This window comes from Arvicanthis niloticus, chromosome 6 (assembly GCF_011762505.2).
Source record: "Arvicanthis niloticus isolate mArvNil1 chromosome 6, mArvNil1.pat.X, whole genome shotgun sequence".
Taxonomy (NCBI): Eukaryota; Metazoa; Chordata; class Mammalia; order Rodentia; family Muridae; genus Arvicanthis; species Arvicanthis niloticus.
In genome coordinates this window covers 51,527,077-51,544,500 of record NC_047663.1, presented here as the reverse complement: position 1 = coordinate 51,544,500, position 17,424 = coordinate 51,527,077, and positions in this window count along the sequence as shown.

Below are 17,424 nucleotides of genomic sequence, written 5' to 3'. Positions count from 1 at the left end.
GACAAGGGAACCTTAAAATATGGCAATTTAGACAAGTTGTTCTAAGTTGGAACAAAGAAACAAAGATGTTACAAATGAATGTGACACAGTTCCTTTGTAATGCCTTTGTTTCTTCTAATTGTCACCTGCCTTTGCTTATCTATCTGTTGGTTTTATTGTTTCTATTATGGAATCCCATCTGTCTTATGTTGAGTTGTTTTAAACCCCACTATCCTGTCAGGAATATGCTAAGTCTTCCCTAGTAGTTCTTAACACAGTAGTTATGGTTAAAGTTGACTCCTGCTTCCTCAGAGTCCCTTTCTGGACCCCTTTACTGTCTGGTGGTCCTTAGCTTTCTCTCTGCACTTAGGAATGAAACGCTGAGCAAGCTACCTGTGTAAGGTGGGGCTTCTGGGCAGGGATCCCATCATTTGGCATGAGATCACTTGTGGCGGATCAGTAGGCCGTCTTTTCACTTGATTTCTCCAAAGATGTACTTTCTAGATGCCTGTTTGGGCCCCAGAAGCTTGGCCATCATCACTGGGGGAGATGACTGAGGATTCAGCAGTCAGTGCATGGCTTTCCTTGGGTTCTTTGTGTTCAGCAGGACATATCTGCTAAAATCGGAAACCCAGAGTCCTTTCTGTATCAGAAGATAAACTTCTAGTCCTCTGTGAAGGAGGAGGAGGGGCAGGAGGAACAGGAGCAGAAGGAGGAGCAGGAGGAATTGGCTGACTGGGTAGGATGATGTGGGCATTTGACAGACATTTGCTTTTCTGGCACATTTTTGGCCAGCTCCACTATGCACAGTTATAGTCCCACCTTCGAGGGTTAATGGAATGCCCATTCCTGGCTCTGATTACAAATACTTATTGAACCACCATATGCTGCAAACATTTTGATGTTTAAATGCTTTATGTTGTATATATGGTGTCTCACTTGTATGCATGTCTGTGTAGCATATATGTACAGTGCCTATAGAGGCCAAAGAGGTCATATGATCCCCTGGAACTGGAGTTACAGGTGGTTGTTAGTCATTATGTAGGTGCTGGGAATCAAACTCAGGTCTCCTGGAAGAGCAGCCAGTGTTAGCCTGTGAGCCATCTCTCTGTCCCTGGCGTCTGACTTTGAATGTTCTCTGATATGCTGAATCAACTACTGCTGGCTCATTTGCTTTTAGCTTCCAAAACAGACCTCATCCTTATCTATGGTTGTGCGGAGCACAGTTCTCTTTGTACTGTGGTCCGTGGCTTGCCTTTTAAATCAGTTAGCCCACAGTTCAATTGGGAAAGGGAAAAGCAAAAAAAGAAGGAAACTCTGTCCTTAGGATGGACCACAGGAAACTCTCTCTTTTCTTCTTCTTTCTTTCCTTCCTTTCTTTCTGTGTCTCTGTCTCTCTGTGTGTTTGTCTCTGTGTCTCTGGCTGTCTCTGGCTCTGTCTCTCTCTCTGGTCTAATGTAGCCTCGGGTTTGCCTCAAACTCACTATGTAGCCAGCCAGCAATGACCTCCAGCCCCCCATCCTCCTGCCTCTACTTCCCAAGTACCGGGATTATGGGCTTGAGCTACCATGCCCGGCAATGACATTAGTTTTTAAAATAGTGTCTTACCTCCCAGTACTTTTTCATCTTTTCCTTTTGAAACTTTAGGGTGATGTTAGAACTCTTGAATGTACTTTCTTTATTTCTTCAGAGTTTTTTTTTTACTCTGTTTATAAACCCTTAGCCTCTGGGTGTTGCATTTTCCGAGAGTTTGTGGCCAAGTCTTCCACTGCAGAGCTTGAATGCTCAGCTTTGCTCCACGTCCCATTCCAACAGCTCGTCTTTTACTTCCAAGGCATCTGACCACTTCATTTAGTAACTTCCAGCTCCTGTGTCATAATTATACTGTCCACTATTGCTTTATGTATTTATTAGTTTAATATATTTAAAATAATTTACCCCTCCCATGTCCCCTCCCTTCAGCCCCTCCCATGTCCCCTCCCTTCAGCTTCTCCCATGTCCCCTCCCTTCAGCTTCTCCCATGTCCCCTCCCTTCAGCTTCTCCCATGTCCCCTCCCTTCAACTTCTCCCATATGCCCTCCCTCCAACCCCTCCATGTCCCCCACTCTCAAATTGATATCTTCTTTGATTATTATTGTTATATACATGCATATATGTGTGTAAATGTGTTCAGGAATAGATAATTATAACCTGTGGCGCCTGTTTTTGCTGTTTGTGTGTACACGGTTTCAGGCTGACCTCTTTGCATTGGATAACCAATAAGGGGGCTCATCCCTGGCAGAGGCTAATTTTCCTCGCCCAGCAGTCATTAGTTGCCAATAATTCTTTGTCTAGGGGTGAGAAGAATGGGACATAGGACAATCCCCCCTCCATATCTACCCTTATTTTTGATGGTATGAGTTATATTTATTCTAAAGTCCTATTCTGATTCCTTTTTTAGTTCTTTTGGGTTTCTGGAGAGAGAGAGAGAGAGAGAGAGAGAGAGAGAGAGAGAGAGTGTTGTGTGCCTACAGAGCACTATAGAGAGCCCATGGGTGTTCCTTCTCACGGCTGATGCAATTCTGAATAGTGTCTTGTTTTCCTCAGCCCAGGAGGGTGGAGGGGCGATGCTGCTGTCAGTTTTTAGAGTCATCTTTGCTTCCACTGACAGTTGGGACTGGGTGGACTGTGCCGTCAGACACTTGAGGAGTTTGTGTGCAGGGTGCAACTGCTCCTACTTCCCCGTGGTTGGGGCCTCTGTGGCCACATAGTCCAGTCTATGAGCAGGAAGTCTCTTTGTCTTCTTTTTGATGTGCTGGGCTACAGTTCCCTGTGCCAGCCTTATCTAGATTCATCCTGGGAGGCATCTGTAGTTTGGCAACATACTATTGACTTGTTCATAATATTCTTTTTGTAATTAAAATGTCCTAAAACTTTTTTTTTTTTTAAGATCCTGTCAGTGTCTGTGTGAGTGTAAACCATGTGGGCAGGTGCTACTGGGGCCCAGAGGATCCCATAAAGCTGGAGTTCCAGGCACTTGTGGGCTACCTGACCTGGATACTGGGACTTAGCCGGTCCTTTGCAAGGGCAGCACATACGCTCTCCTTTCTCACCCTGTTTTGTTGTTTCTATGGTTAGAATTTGGTGTAGAATGTGTCTTGGAACCAGTATTAAAGATTTATTCTATATTAATCTGTATTCCTGATTAAGAAGACTCTTCAAAATAGTCTTGTGGTTATTAAACTATGAATCAAAACAGCAAAAGGGAGTTGAGCCAGCGTTTCTCGTTTTTCCAGTTTGTTACAAAGCAGGTCACACTCCTTCTAATATTTAAACTCTTCTGTCCTCTGCGCTCTCTCTTAGGAGAGGCCCTTCTTTCTCCAGGGCCCTTTACTCATGCTGCTCGCTCCAGTCCTATGGTACTTATGACTCTCACTTTGGTTGGTTGGTTGAGACAGGATCTCACTATGTAGCCCTGGCTATCCTGGACCTCACATGTGCACCAGTTTGGCCTCAGATCCGTTGGTGGTCAAGGGCACCTGCCACCACTCATGGCCAAGACAATATTTCAAGTACTTAAAAAAAAATTAACCCATGACAGGGTCCTCAGAGCTGCTTATGAGATTTAAAGGACAGGTACTTACTATCTTGGGGAGAATGAGGTCTGAAGACTGCTCAGCCAGCCAGCCAGCCTTTTTCTGTGTTGCCTCTGCTCTCTTATTACTGACGTTGACTCTCAGGCTGCTTGATGGGCTTGCCCACCTACTGCTGATCAATCCACGGAAACCAGCAATGAGGGTGCCGTACCCTCTTGGATAGTATAAGGTGGACGTGTGGTCAGCATGGGCTAATTATAGCCCAAGAGGCCTTTTTTGGAACTGTGGTGGAAATAGAATGAAGTGTTAGCTTCTGCTGTGGCTGCCAAGCTTGTAGACTATAGACCTGCTGGATCCAGTTGGCTCTTTCCCTGCTCAGAGCCTGCCAAGGAGTACTGGAGGAGAAGGAGAAGGAGGAAGAGGAAGAGGAGGAAGAGGAGGAGGAGGAGGAGGAGGAGGAGGAGGAGGAGGAGGAGGAGGAGGAGGAGGAGGAGGAGGAGGAGGAGGAAAATTCTACCTTCTTCCCCTGATTCCAGTAGAAGCAAGACTGGCACCTTGTCCCTGCTTTAGTGGAAATGGAAACCCCATGTGGTTTCCCCTCACATTTTATAGGTGGATGGTGTGAGGAGGAAGGGAAAGAAATCATGGAGGGAAAAAAGGGAAGAGGGAGGAGGAAATGACTTCATTTGAACCCCTTGATCCTGCTGTGCCTGCAGACAGGCCTGCCCTAGCCTTTCAAGTTACAGAAACCTGTGCATGCCTTAAAGAAATAAAAAGTCACTTCAAATCCACTCTCTGCTGCACACGCGCAGGAGCTGTGGTGAGCCTGAGGGATAGTCTCCAGAATGGAGCACCCGAGAGAGTGTGCACTCAGGAGGCAGAGGCAGGGAGACCTTTGAGTTTTGAGGCCAGCCTGATCTACACAGAAAGTTTCTGGCCAGGCAGGATGATGCCTTGTTATTACCAAGTGGGATCACAGGGCTGTGGCCAATTTCTGGAATTAGCTGGAACAGGATGATTATTATCTAAAAGGGGTTTTGTTTTTGAAATCTTTATTCTTTGAGAATTTCACACATGAGGGCAATATATTTTGGCCATATCACCTCTTTCTCCAACACCTCCCCAACTCCTCCTCTCATCTTCATGTTCTCTTGTGTTGTCTTTATTGTGCATGGGTGTAAGACCATCCACAGGAACATCAATGTCCTAACAGGGCACTTCTCTCATCAGAAGCTGACTCTCCCTACCCCAGAAAACTTCAATTGCCAAAACTCTCATGGACCAGCCTGACTCCACCTTAACGTTAAAAGCCATCTTGTTACAAGGTCACAATAAGTTCATTCCTGGTTTCTGTAAAATTTGGGGTTGACCATGTCTTGACTCATTTTCTGGTACGTTCCATCCCCTATACTCTAACCCCCACCCAGGTAAGTTAAGATGTTCTGCCAAGTTCTTATGTAACCAAACACGCTGAACCCCCCACCCCACCCCAGCCTTGATGCTTTGGGGCTAATGTAAACCCCACTTTCTCTTGTGTTCGGTACTATTTTCTCAAACCTTGCCTTAGGGAGATACCCTACTTGACAGAAAATAAAGCTTCTGTAATCTGAGCAAAGAATTTGGGTAATGTTCTTACTCTTATGCAGTGGAATTAACAGCTCCTCAGCTAGCGGTGGGTTTGTGAAGCTTTCTCCCGCTCTCTGATGAAATGGTGACCGGACTGATCTTGAGTAGGTCCTGAGAAGGCAAACATAGGCACTCTAAGTTCATGAGTGCAACGTTTCTGACATATCCAGAAGACATTTTCCCAGCAGTCTTTGTAACCCTGGCTCTTGCAATCCTTCCACCCCCTCTGCAATGTTCCCCGACAAATGCAGGGAGGGCTGTGAAATAGAGACATCATCTGGGGCTGAGGACTTTACAGTAATTCAACTTCTGCACTGTAAACACATGAAGGCCTCTGTTATTAATTGGTATTTGCTGCAAAATGAAGCACCTCTGATGAGGGTTGAGAGCTGCATTGACCTGTAGATGCAGAAATAAGTGTTTAGAAGGAGATTTAGTAGTATGCCCATTTAGCAAAAATAATAGTAGTAGATGCTCTCTCCAGCCATGGTTTCTGGGCCAGGTTTATAGCTACAAGCATAGTTCTGTTTTGTGGAGTGGGCCTTAAATCTAAGTGAAAAGTAACTGTTTGCTCCCACAACATTCATGCCACTTTCTCAGGTCAACAGACCAGGAAAGAGATAGTCTAACAAGACAAAGGCTTTTAGACACGCCCATTAGATTATCCCTTTCCTGGTCTGTTGATCTGAGAAAGCTTCCTAGAACTTTTGCTTGTGCCTACTGGTCACTGGTGTCTATAGAAGCATTTCCAGAATCTAATCCTAGATATAAAGGGCCTAGACAAAGGACTGGAGAGAGAACTTTCTGATTAAGGGTGTTTGCTGCTCTTCCAGAGGATCCAAGTTTGGCTCCTAGCATCAACTTCTGGTGGCTCACAATTACTGCTAACTCCAGCTCCAAGGACATCTATGGGCCCATGCATAATGGCATGTAACCACACACACAATTTTTAAAAAACTTAAAATCTCTGAAGAATATGAACAAACATTTAATGATTACCTGCTCTGTATACAGTTCAAAGGGGAAGTGGGTCCAGATACCTGTGGCATATACCATAAGCCATTAAAATGTAAAAACCAAATAGCAAAGAAACAAACCACTTGACAATCCAGGGAACTCAAGTCATGCCATTCCTGAGATTTTCAGGTCTCCATTTGTCTTAGTTAGGGTTTTACTGTTGTGAACAGAGACCATGACCAAGGCAACTCATATAAGGACAACATTTAATTGGGGCTGGCTGACAGGTTCAGAGGTTCAGTCCATTATTATCAAGGTGGGAACATGGCAGCATCCAGGCAGATATGGTGCAGGAGGAGCTGAGAATTCTGTCTTTATTTGAAAGTTTCTAGGAAAACACTGACTTCCAGGCAGCTAGGACAAGGGTATTAAGGTCCACACCCACAGTGACACATCTACTCCAACAAGGTCACACCTCCCAATAGTGCCACTCTCCGGGCCAAGCATATTGAAACCAATACACCATCTCCACTTAAAAATTTAAAGAAAAAACCTTTTCTTCTTTTTTGTGACAGTCTATATAACAAGGGTGGCCTAGAACACTAAGTAGCCAAGGGTGACTTGAACTCCTGATCTTCCTGTTCCCACCTCCTTGGTTCTATAGTTATAGTATGTTCCATATTCCATTTTCCTGTCTGCTATAATGTCTCTACTTTAAACTTATACTTAGTATCAGACTTAGAAAGGAGTGCTTTGATTTCACTTATAGCTCATTTATGTTCATCTCCCTATTTCTTAAGTTACTTTATTTATATAATCTATCTATCTATCTATCTATCTATCTATCTATCTATCTATCTATCTATCTGTCTAACAGTTCATACTATGTAGCCCTGACTTGACTGGAATTTGCTGTGTAGACCAGGCTAGCCTTGAACTCACACAGATCTACTTATCTCTGCCTCCTAAGTGCTGAGATTAAAAGTGTGTGTCCCCATGACTAACTCTTAAAATGGTTTAGATGTATTTATTTCATTTTTTTATGTGTGAGTGTTTTACCTGCACATATGTATGTGTTCCTTGTGCTTACTGCCCTAAGAGGTTTAAAAAGGTGTCAGATCTTCACTCATACACCCAAGATAACCTTGAACTTGCTCTGTATCTCAGACAGGCCTTGAACATGATCATAATCCTCCTGCCTCAGCTTCCTAGGTAGCTGGGGTTACAGACCTGTACCCTCATTCCTTATATAGTTGGACACAGTTGCACCACAGAGAAATAGTGCTGTTTGTCCATCCATTTACCTGTTAGGAGCATTTGGACCATTGCCAAATTTTGGCTTTATGAAATGCTACTGCTTTGAACGTGGTTTAATGCTGTTATGAATACATGTCATCAGATCTCCGTGTGGGCATATGTTTTCATTTCTGTTGGATAAACACCTATGAGTAGAATCACTGAGTCATGTGGCAATCCTGCTGAACTTTATGAGAAACTGTCAAGTTGTTTTCAATAGATGTTCGTTTCACTTTCCCACCGGCTGGGTTCCAGATGCACCACAGCCTCAGCAACATTTGGTTTTGGTCTCAACAGTCTTCTGTATTTTAGTCATTCTACTTTTTGTTTGCATTTCCTGGCAGCCAATAATGTTGAACATCCCTTTATAAACTACTTTACCTTTGTTGGTCAAGGGTCTATTATTAAAATGTTTGGCTTAGTTTTTAATTGGGTTGTTGGTCTTTTTGCTTTAGAGTTTTAAGTTCTGTCTCTCTCTTTCTTTCCATATATATATATATATGATTTATTTATTTTATATATGTGAGTACACTGTTGCTGTCTTCAAACACACCAGAAGAGGGCATCAGATCCCATTACAGATGGTTATGAGCCACCATGTGGTTGCTGGGAATTGAACTCAGGACCTCTGGAAGAGCAGTCAGTGCCCTTAACCACTGAGCCATCTCTCCAGCCCTGCAAGTTCTTTATATATTTGAAATACAATTTTTAAAGTTAGATGTAAGATGTACAAATATTTTACCTCAGTCTATGACTTGTCTTCATTGTCTTGACAGTGGCTTGTGTAGAGTACACTTTATAATTTTTATTACATGTCTTGTTATTTTTTCTTTTGAAGTTCATATTTTTGTGTTCTAAGAAAACATGGCCAAAGCTTAAGTCACAAATGTTTTTTTCTTACATTTTTGCCTGAAAGTTGTATCGACTCTGCCAACGCATTGAGGCTTGTAAGCTGCTCTGACTGACTGCGTGGTGAGGTCAGGGTTAAAACATATCCTTTGCCCATTGCTGGCCTGATCATTCCAGCGCCTTTGGAAACTCACTGGCTGTATATGTGTGGCCTAGTTTTGGACTCTGTTCTGTTAATCTAAGGGTCTAGGATGTCAAACCACACTGGCGATACTAAGCCTTACTGCTTACGTAGTTCAGGTGTTGTGTTGCTGTAAGATCAGACGCTAATTGGCCAGCTCTCCACAGGTCTGGAAGTCAGCAGTATAATTGCTTTGGGTCTTTTGGATCCTTTGCCTTCATCTTTATTTTGTTTTGTTTTTGTTTTGTTTTTTTAAGACAGGGTTTCTCTGTGTAGCCCTGGCTGTCCTGGAACTAACTCTGTAGACCAGGCTGGCCTCGAACTCAGAAATCCACCTGCCTCTGCCTCCCAAGTGCTGGGATTAAAGGCGTGGGCCACCACTGCCCGGCTTGCCTTCATCTTTAAAAACTGAGATTCTCTTGTTCATCCTTACAAAATAGCCACCTGGGATTTTGTCTGGTGTGCTTGTCTACTGTGGGAAAGCAATGATACACTGGGCCCTCTGGTCCTTTCACTTACTCACATACTCTGAGTGTCTATTGTTTTGAAGATTGGTTTTCAATTTGGGTGTGTGCGTGTGCGTGTGCGTGTGTGTGTGTGTGTGTGTGTATGTGCATGTGTGATTGTAAACACCAGTTTCCCCTCCTCTTTCTACTTCTCTCCTTCTGTTTAAAAAAATCACCTTTTAATATCACCTCCCCACCCCACCCCTTCCCACCCTACCCCTTCCCACCCCACTCCTCCCACCCCACCCCACCCCTTCCCACGCCACCCCACCCCACCCCATGCTTTAAATTCAGATATATTTTGCATATCTTGATCTCTACTGACAAGTCCTCAATTTAATACATCTTAAAATATGTTACATACACAAACATAGTTGGGTAATCTAAGAATAGAGTTAGTCAGAGAGTGCAGTCAATACCCAGCACTGGTACAGACGTGGGGGCGGTACAGATGTGGGGGTGGTCGAGACGAGCTGAGAACTAAGACTGTCTACACTTTCTCTAGCTGTGCCACCTTAGGCCTCCGTTTCTTCACTTGTAAATTAAAAATAATAGTACCCCTATCTTATGTTTTGGGGGAGGGTTACCTTTGAGAAGATTAAAATAATACACAGGGAGCCGTCTGTTAGTGCGGGGTGACCCCAGTGCCTGCTTGAAGAAGCAGTTCTGTGGTAACAGGAAAAATGAAATACGTAAGAGTTCTAGGGCCAGTGAGATGGCTCACTGAGTAAATGTGCTTGCTGCCAAGCCCGATGATCTGAGTTCAAATCTTCATAACCCATGATAGAAATAAAGGACTGGACCCCACAAGTTGTCCTCTGGCTAAATGTATGTCCAGTGCATGAGCATGTGCTGGTGTGCATGCAACAGAGACACAGACGAATAAATATAAAAAGGGATTATAATTGAGGCCCAGGAACTCTGAATGGAAGACTCATGACAGTTTCAATGGGAGCGGGCTTTCTATATCTCTCGCAGTATGTCTTTGCTCTTCTGTCTGTCTATCTGTCTGTCCGAGCTCCCCTCCTCTCCCCCCTTTTTGGGTATGTATGTTACCCAGACCACCCTGGCCTTGAACTTCGGCTGCCCCAGTTTCCCAAGTGGCCAGGCTTGGAGGTATTTCAGCCATGCCTGGGTGCTGGCTGTCTCTGTTGAGTGTCTCCTGTTGTTTATGTATTGCTTTTGTTGGTTTCACACAGTTGTTTTTCTAAGTTGTAGTGTAAGGCCCCCATGAAGGGAGGACCTCACCCAAGCCTCAGGAATTCTTGGCCATCCATTAACTCACAAGACACCGAGCAAGAGGTATATTTTAATCAGTATACTGAGGTCAAGACCCATGACCCATGTAGGGGCAGTGGGGTCTGACCCAAGGGCTTTGGAGACAGAGAGAATTTAAAGCAAAAAAACACAACTCAGGGGGGCAAACCATAATCCAGGGGGAGTGAAGGAGGGCTATTGGAGAGCACCTGTGGAAAGTCCCAGCCCATTATTCAGTTTGTGACAGGGTACAAGGAAGAGTCATGGGGAACATTTTGTATAGGCAATTCTCTAAGAGCCTATTCGTAATCAGCCATCTATCTTGTGGTCAGCCAAGTTCCTGAAACACAGAGCTTATGACCAAGCTGACCTGAACTCTTGGTTCTGCCCAGCCTGTTAGGAGATTTTTGAAAAATTTTAACCCTTTCAGTAGCTCACTGGGCTTTTTAAATGACAGTTATTTTGGAGTCTCTTTTCAGGAAATTCATAAGGGTCAACCACCGGCTTTGTTTGAATTTTCTCCCTTTTGTGGTGTCAGATTGCCTTGATTCTTCATGGTCCTCGAAACCTGTATCCTGTACTCTGTCCACTTTCCCTGCTCTTAGTGGTTCCCAGGTGCCTTAGCTATGTTTATCCTAAGTTCTCAGGTCAAGGGAGGCAGCAAAGGGTCTCCTCACATATTAAGAAACCATTATCTTGCGGAGCAGTGGTGGCGCATGCCTTTAATCCCAGCACTTGGGAGGCAGAGGCAGGCGGATTTCTGAGTTCAAGGCCAGCCTGGTCTACAGAGTGAGTCCAGGACAGCCAGGGCTACACAGAGAAACCCTGTCTCGAAAAAAAACAAAACAAAACAAAATAAAACAAAAAACCAACCCCCCCCAAAAAAAAAAAAAAAACAAAAAAACAAAAAAAAAAAAAAAAAAAAACCATTATCTTCCCCAGGCTTCACTGACTGGCCACAGTGAGCCCTGCCTGGCATTGGGTGGGATATGTCTCTGCACCACACTGTTTCTGCTCTGTCTGCCTCTCAACTCTACTCCCCCTTAGGGAGGATCTCTTGGAATCATGTGCCTTTTCTTGATCTTGAAAGGGTTAAAAAATTTCAAAACCTCCTAGCAGACTGAACAGAACCAAGAGTGCAGGTCAGCTTGGTCATGAGCTCTGTGTTTCAGGAACTTGGCTGACCACAAGATAGATGGCTGATTACGAATAGGCTCTTAGAAAATTGCCTATACAAAATGTTCCCCCATGACTCTTCTTTGTACCCTGTCACAAACTGAATAATGGGCTGGGACTTTCCACAGGTGCTCTCCAATAGCCCTCCTTCACTCCCCCTGGGTTATGGTTTGCCCCCCTGAGTTGTGGTTTTTTGCTTTAAATTCTCTCTGTCTCCAAAGCCCCAGGGTCAGATCTCATTGCCCCTACATGGGCTACAGGTCTTGACCTCAACATGTTGATTAAAATATACCTCTTGCTGATTGCATCAAGTTCGGTGTCTTGTGAGTTAATGGATGGCCAAGAATTCCTGAGACTTGGGTGAGGTCCTCCCTTCGTGGGGGCCTTACAGTCTCACAAAGTCAAGGAGATCGTGCAGAGCCTCCAGTTCCTGGCCCCCAGGGCAGCCTTCTGAAGTTTAAATGTTTTCATTTTCTTCTAACTCTACAAGGATGAGGTAGTTGTTAAGATACACTTGTAAGCTAGGCATGGCGGGCTGTGTCTGTAATCCTGATGCTTAGGAAGCAGAGTTATCATGAATTTAAGGCCAGCCTGGGCTACAGAGTAAGGCTCCATCTCAAAATCAATCAACCAACAATCAATCAACCAATCAAAAACAAACAGGGAAGAATGAAGAGAAAGAGGTCTGCTGCTGCTGTGGAGGTTCACATGGCGTCTTGGGAGCAGCTGTGGGTGACACGTGGAGCTGTGCTGGACCCTATCTGTAGGTGCCAGACACGCGGTTGTGGAGGTGCACATGAACTGCTCGGAGCATGGTTGACCATGATTTATGTCAAGAACAGGGAGAAGGGGAGGAGTGTACAACGACCAGCATGGTTCTCAGAAGCCCATCACAGACTTGTGGAGCCGCCCGTAGCCATAGGCCCACCCACAGACTCTGCCAGAAAGCTCGCCCAAGCATTCCCCCCCCCCTCCCGCCATCATTCAAGTGACATCTGCTCACCCTGGTGTGTCTCCAGCAAAAATCCTGTTAGGGCGATGTAGCCAGGACCTCCTCTAGCATCAATGTTTCCTCTTAGTAATTTTCAAGTCATGGACTCCGATGATGTTTCTTGGCTACAGAGCCCCGTTTCCTGTCCTGTATTTGAATTGAGCCCAGTCCCTCTGTGACTTTAAGACTGAACTGCAGTGGCCCCTATACTTACCACACAGTGGTCTTAAAGAAAGTCTTGCTTACTATACCTTAATGAGCATGGTTGTATGCATTAAATAGAGTACTTAACAGAAGAGAGGGATTACTTAGAGAGTGTTCAGTATTCTTTTGGGGAGTCAGTAGCTCAGCATGGTCAAGTTAAGCAGGCTGGAAATGGGGAGTAAGTTTTGAACTGAGTAAAAACTGAAAATCTGATAATTCATTAAGCAATGTAATCTGTCTGTTTTGAATCAGGGTCTCATGTAACCAAGGACGATCTTGATCTTGACAATCTACTTTTTTTTTTTTTTTTTTTTTTTTTAGATTTTTAAATTTTCTGTCTGAGCATTTTGCCTGCACATGTATATGTGCACCACGTGTGTGCTTGCTGCCCACACAGATCAGAAGAGGCATCCGACTCCCTGGAACTGGAGTTACAATGGTTGTGAGCCACCACATGGATGCTGAGAATTGAACCTTGGTCCTCTGCAAGAGCAACAAGTGCTCTTAGCCAGCAAGCCATCTCGTCTCTCCAGTCCTGACCTTCTGAATCTCCAGTTTCCTTTTTCTAAGACTGAGATTACAGGCGTGTGCCGTCATGCCTGGTTTTATGAGAACTTTTATACCTGAAAATTTCATTGTTCTGATAGCCAAAATGACATGAAAAGCTTTAGGGTCTTTGATGTTAATTATACAATTATTTTAAGCTTGTGAACATGTATTGAACTGTATACAAAAGATACAGACAGTTTTCTGTGTGTACATTATATTTTAATAAAACTTTAAAAGAGAGACAGAGATTACAGTGGAATCCAAGTGCACAGGTTTGAAGATAGTGGAGAATCACAATCAAGTGTTTTGATGAATGTCTTTTGCCAAGTGCTGCCTGTTTGTGGCAGCGACAAGCTAACCGTGGTTTGGCCTGTCATTGCCAAGAAAGCATATGTGATGGTTTGTATATGCTCGGCCCAGGGAGTGGCACTATTAGAAGGTGTGGCCTTGTTGGAGTAGGTGTGTCACACTGTGGGCATGGGCTTTAAGACCTTCATCCTTGCTGCCTGGAAGTTAGTATTCTGCTAGCAGCCTTCAGATGAAGATGTAGAACTCTCAGCTCTTCCTGCACCATGCCTGCCTGGATGCTGCCATGCTCCCACCTTGATGATGCTAGACTGAACCTCTGAACCTGTAAGCCAGCCCCAATTAAATATTGTACTTATAAGAGTTGTCTTGGTCATGGTGTCTATTCACAGCAGTAAAACCCTAAGACAGCGTAGCTCTGTATTTCTTATTTTAGTTTTAAAGTTGATAGAACGAGTTTAAACCATATTGGAACATTTAAAGAATTTCACTGCTACTGCTGTGGCTGTGGAGGAGACCAGTGGGGTCACAGCATCTCATGAGGAAAGGGCATTAAGAGAGTCCCACTCCTCTCTACTCCCAGACCTCTGCTTCTTAGTTATTTATTCCGGTTTTTGAGGCAGCCTGTAGTCATGTATTACTCACAATCCTTCTGCCTCAGCCTCCCAAGTCTTGGGATTACAGGCATGTGTCACCACATGACACAATTTGCAGACAGTATAAGCCACCTCAGACTTAGCCTAGTCAACCCTCAGTCATGATTCCCCTCCCCAAACCTAATCTCATTCCAACAGCCTCTGTCACCCTGAGTCCCTTCCACCATATATCTAGTTACATTGAAGTCATCCATCCCTCCTCTGACCATTTCACAAGCTTCATGGATTATATTTCTTTTTGTTTTGTATTTGCTTTATGTGTATGAATTTTCTGCCTGCATGTATATACATGAACCATCTGTGTGGCTGAGGTCAAAAGGCAGCATCAGATTCCCCAAAACTGGAGTTACAGGTGGCTGTGAGCTACCATGTGGATGCTGGGAACTGAACCTGGGTCCTCTGCAGGAGCAACCGCTGAGGTCCGGTCTCTCCAGAGCTGGTCTTATTTCTTACATGGTTCTTGAATCCTTTAAGTTCTCTACTTTTTGTATCTCTTTTCTTGTGCCAAAGCTGCCTAGAAATTATAATGAGATCCACGTTTGACTGGTATATCTAACCCATCACATTCAGGCTAGCCTTATATGAACGGCTTGGGTTTTGTTTTGTTTTGTTTTGTTTTGTTTTGTTTTGTTTTTTTCCGAGATAGGGTTTCTCTGTGTAGCCCTGGGTGTCCTGGAACTCACTCTGTAGACCAGGCTGGCCTCAAACTCAGAAATCTGCCTGCCTCTGCCTCCCAAGTGCTGGGATTAAAGGCATGCACCACCACTGCCCATCAGGGCTTGGGATTCTTAAGTCTGGATCTGGCCAAGGGTGTTCTTGCTGTGTGGTGGACCCTAATACACCACCATCAGCACACAGAGAGCATCTAAGGCACAGGATTAGAAAAGAGGAGAGATGACTGAGACAAAGAGAGGAACTGTTGCCTATGTACACCCAGCTGGCAGGTACGGAAATAGTCAGGATGCTTATTAGTTCTAGAAACAAATTCTAGCTTTGTTCATCCAAAAAGGAGTGTCCAGAACATTCCACCAGATCAAGAAGTCAGGCCCTCCCCTATTTTTGTTCCTTTCTTAAGTTTTATATTTGAGTTTTCAGAACTCCCACTCATCCAGAGAAGCCACTCCTCCACCACTTCTTCACCTCCTCCAGGTTTTCAGGAATCTTCCCCACTGACAAGTGCGAGAGCCCAGTTCCTGCCTTTCTGTAGCCAGCTGAGCTACATCTGTAGAGATGAGCACCAAGGCAGTCATTCAGAATTAAGTAAGACCGAGATTTCAGTTCAGAGAAATGTTCCCTAGAATTGGTGAGTTACAAACTTGGGACTACTGGTGACATTGATTTTTTTTTCATTAAGCTTTGTGTTGGATGGTTTTATTTGTTTGTTTGTTTGTTTGTTTTTTAAGGTTTATTTATTTATTTATTTATTATATGTAAGTACACTGTAGCTGTCTTCAGGCACCTCAGAAGAGAGCATCAGATTTCATTACAGATGGTTGTGAGCCACCATGTGGTTGCTGGGATTTGAACTCAGGACCTCCAGAAGAGCAGTCAGTGCTCTTAACCACTGAGCCACCTCACCAGCCCGTTTTGTTTGTTTTTATCAACTTGACACAGAGTCATCTGGGAAGAGGGAACCTTAATGGAGAAACATCTCCATTAGACTGGCCAGTAGCCAAGTCTGTGGAGGTGTTTTCTTGATTGATGGTTGATTTGAGTCATCCCAGCCCTCTGTATGGGGCGCCATCCCCTAGGCTGCGGGTCTTCCATTGTATAAAAAAATAAGCTGAGTAAGCATAGGGAACAAGACAGTAGGCAACATTCCTCCATGGCCTCTGCTTCAGTTCCTGACTGGGCTTCCCCTGATGATGGTCTGTCACCTGTAAGCCAAATGAACCCTTTCCTCCCCAACTTACTCTTCATTGTGGTGCCTTTATCACAGTATCAAAAAGTAAACTTACATAATGGATTGAAAAACAACAATTTATGTTGCAACAGAAAAATAAACACAGCAAATACAAAGAAGCATAGATACATGGTGAGATAGAGACAAGTTTCCATGTGCCTGGTGTGGCTCCAGTCTCTAATCAGAGCCTGTTCCTGGCACACAGCCTCATTTTTGCCCTTAGGTCCTCTGAGAAATCCCAGGATCTCTACAGTACAGCATCTCTGGTAAATTTAAACTACTTTAGGTTTTTCTCTATTATCAGGACTTAAGATACTACTGTTAATGGCTGTCAGAGAACACCATTTAAATTCTTTTCAGAGCCTAAAAATTACTTAGTTTTAGTCATAAAATTGTGGGTGTCCTTTGCTTTGTTAAAAAAAGAAATCTGGAGGTCACGGACTAAATATTAAGCAAATTATGTAAAGTTCCCCTGTTCTCACAAAAGGCCAAGGGTAGACAGGAGGAAGTGCCTTGTCTGAAGAGCTCTTACAGAAGCGTTGACATTGAGTCACATTCTACTCTGCTTGCCTATACTTCACTATTGCTACCAAAGAATATGAGAAGTTCTGCTTAGAGCATGCCCCTCGGTGTCTCAAATGGAGGAATAACTGTGAACAGGTGTTCAGACATGGTGTCCCAAGGGCTGTCACTGCTACCATTCTTGCCACTGAAGGATTGCTTCACAAGTCTAATCCTTAGGAGCTCATGGACAGTCTTCAAGAAACAACAATAAAACATGAAAGGTCAGAGGAGGGGAAAGCCACAAAGGGTTAAAACCTGTGAGGGTACTTTTTTTTTTGAATACCTGTTCTGATTTATCATATAACAAATAATAAGAGAATATTGGAGAGAAAGGCTAGGCTTGTGACTTATAAATATATCCCTTTTCTTTTCTCTCTCTCTCTTTTTTTTTTTTTTTTGTTTGTTTTTTTTTGTTTGTTAGTTTTTGTTTTTCGAGACAGGGTTTCTCTGTGTAGCCCTGGCTGTCCTGGAACTCACTCTGTACACCAGGCTGGCCTTGAACTCAGAAAACCACCTGCCTCTGCCTCCCAAGTACTGGGATTAAAGGTGTGTGCCACCACTGCTCAGTGCCCACAGATATTTTAAGAAATAAATTGTTACTGTCCATCTTCAGTATGAAGTGCACTTAACAACTCATCAAAAAATCTCAGGTAAACAGGAGGCACTGGATCCCTCTGTCCCCTGCTGGTGCCTGGCACGCCCGTCTCAAAGCTCTGAGTTACAAAGTTGACTGAGCTCAGGTTCAGAACAAGGGGCAGTCTGAAGCCCGGGGTTATTTGTGTCCTGAACCAACAGGATAGGGACATGCTATAAGAGCACACAATATTGTGCCTCTCCCAGTTCCAGCCT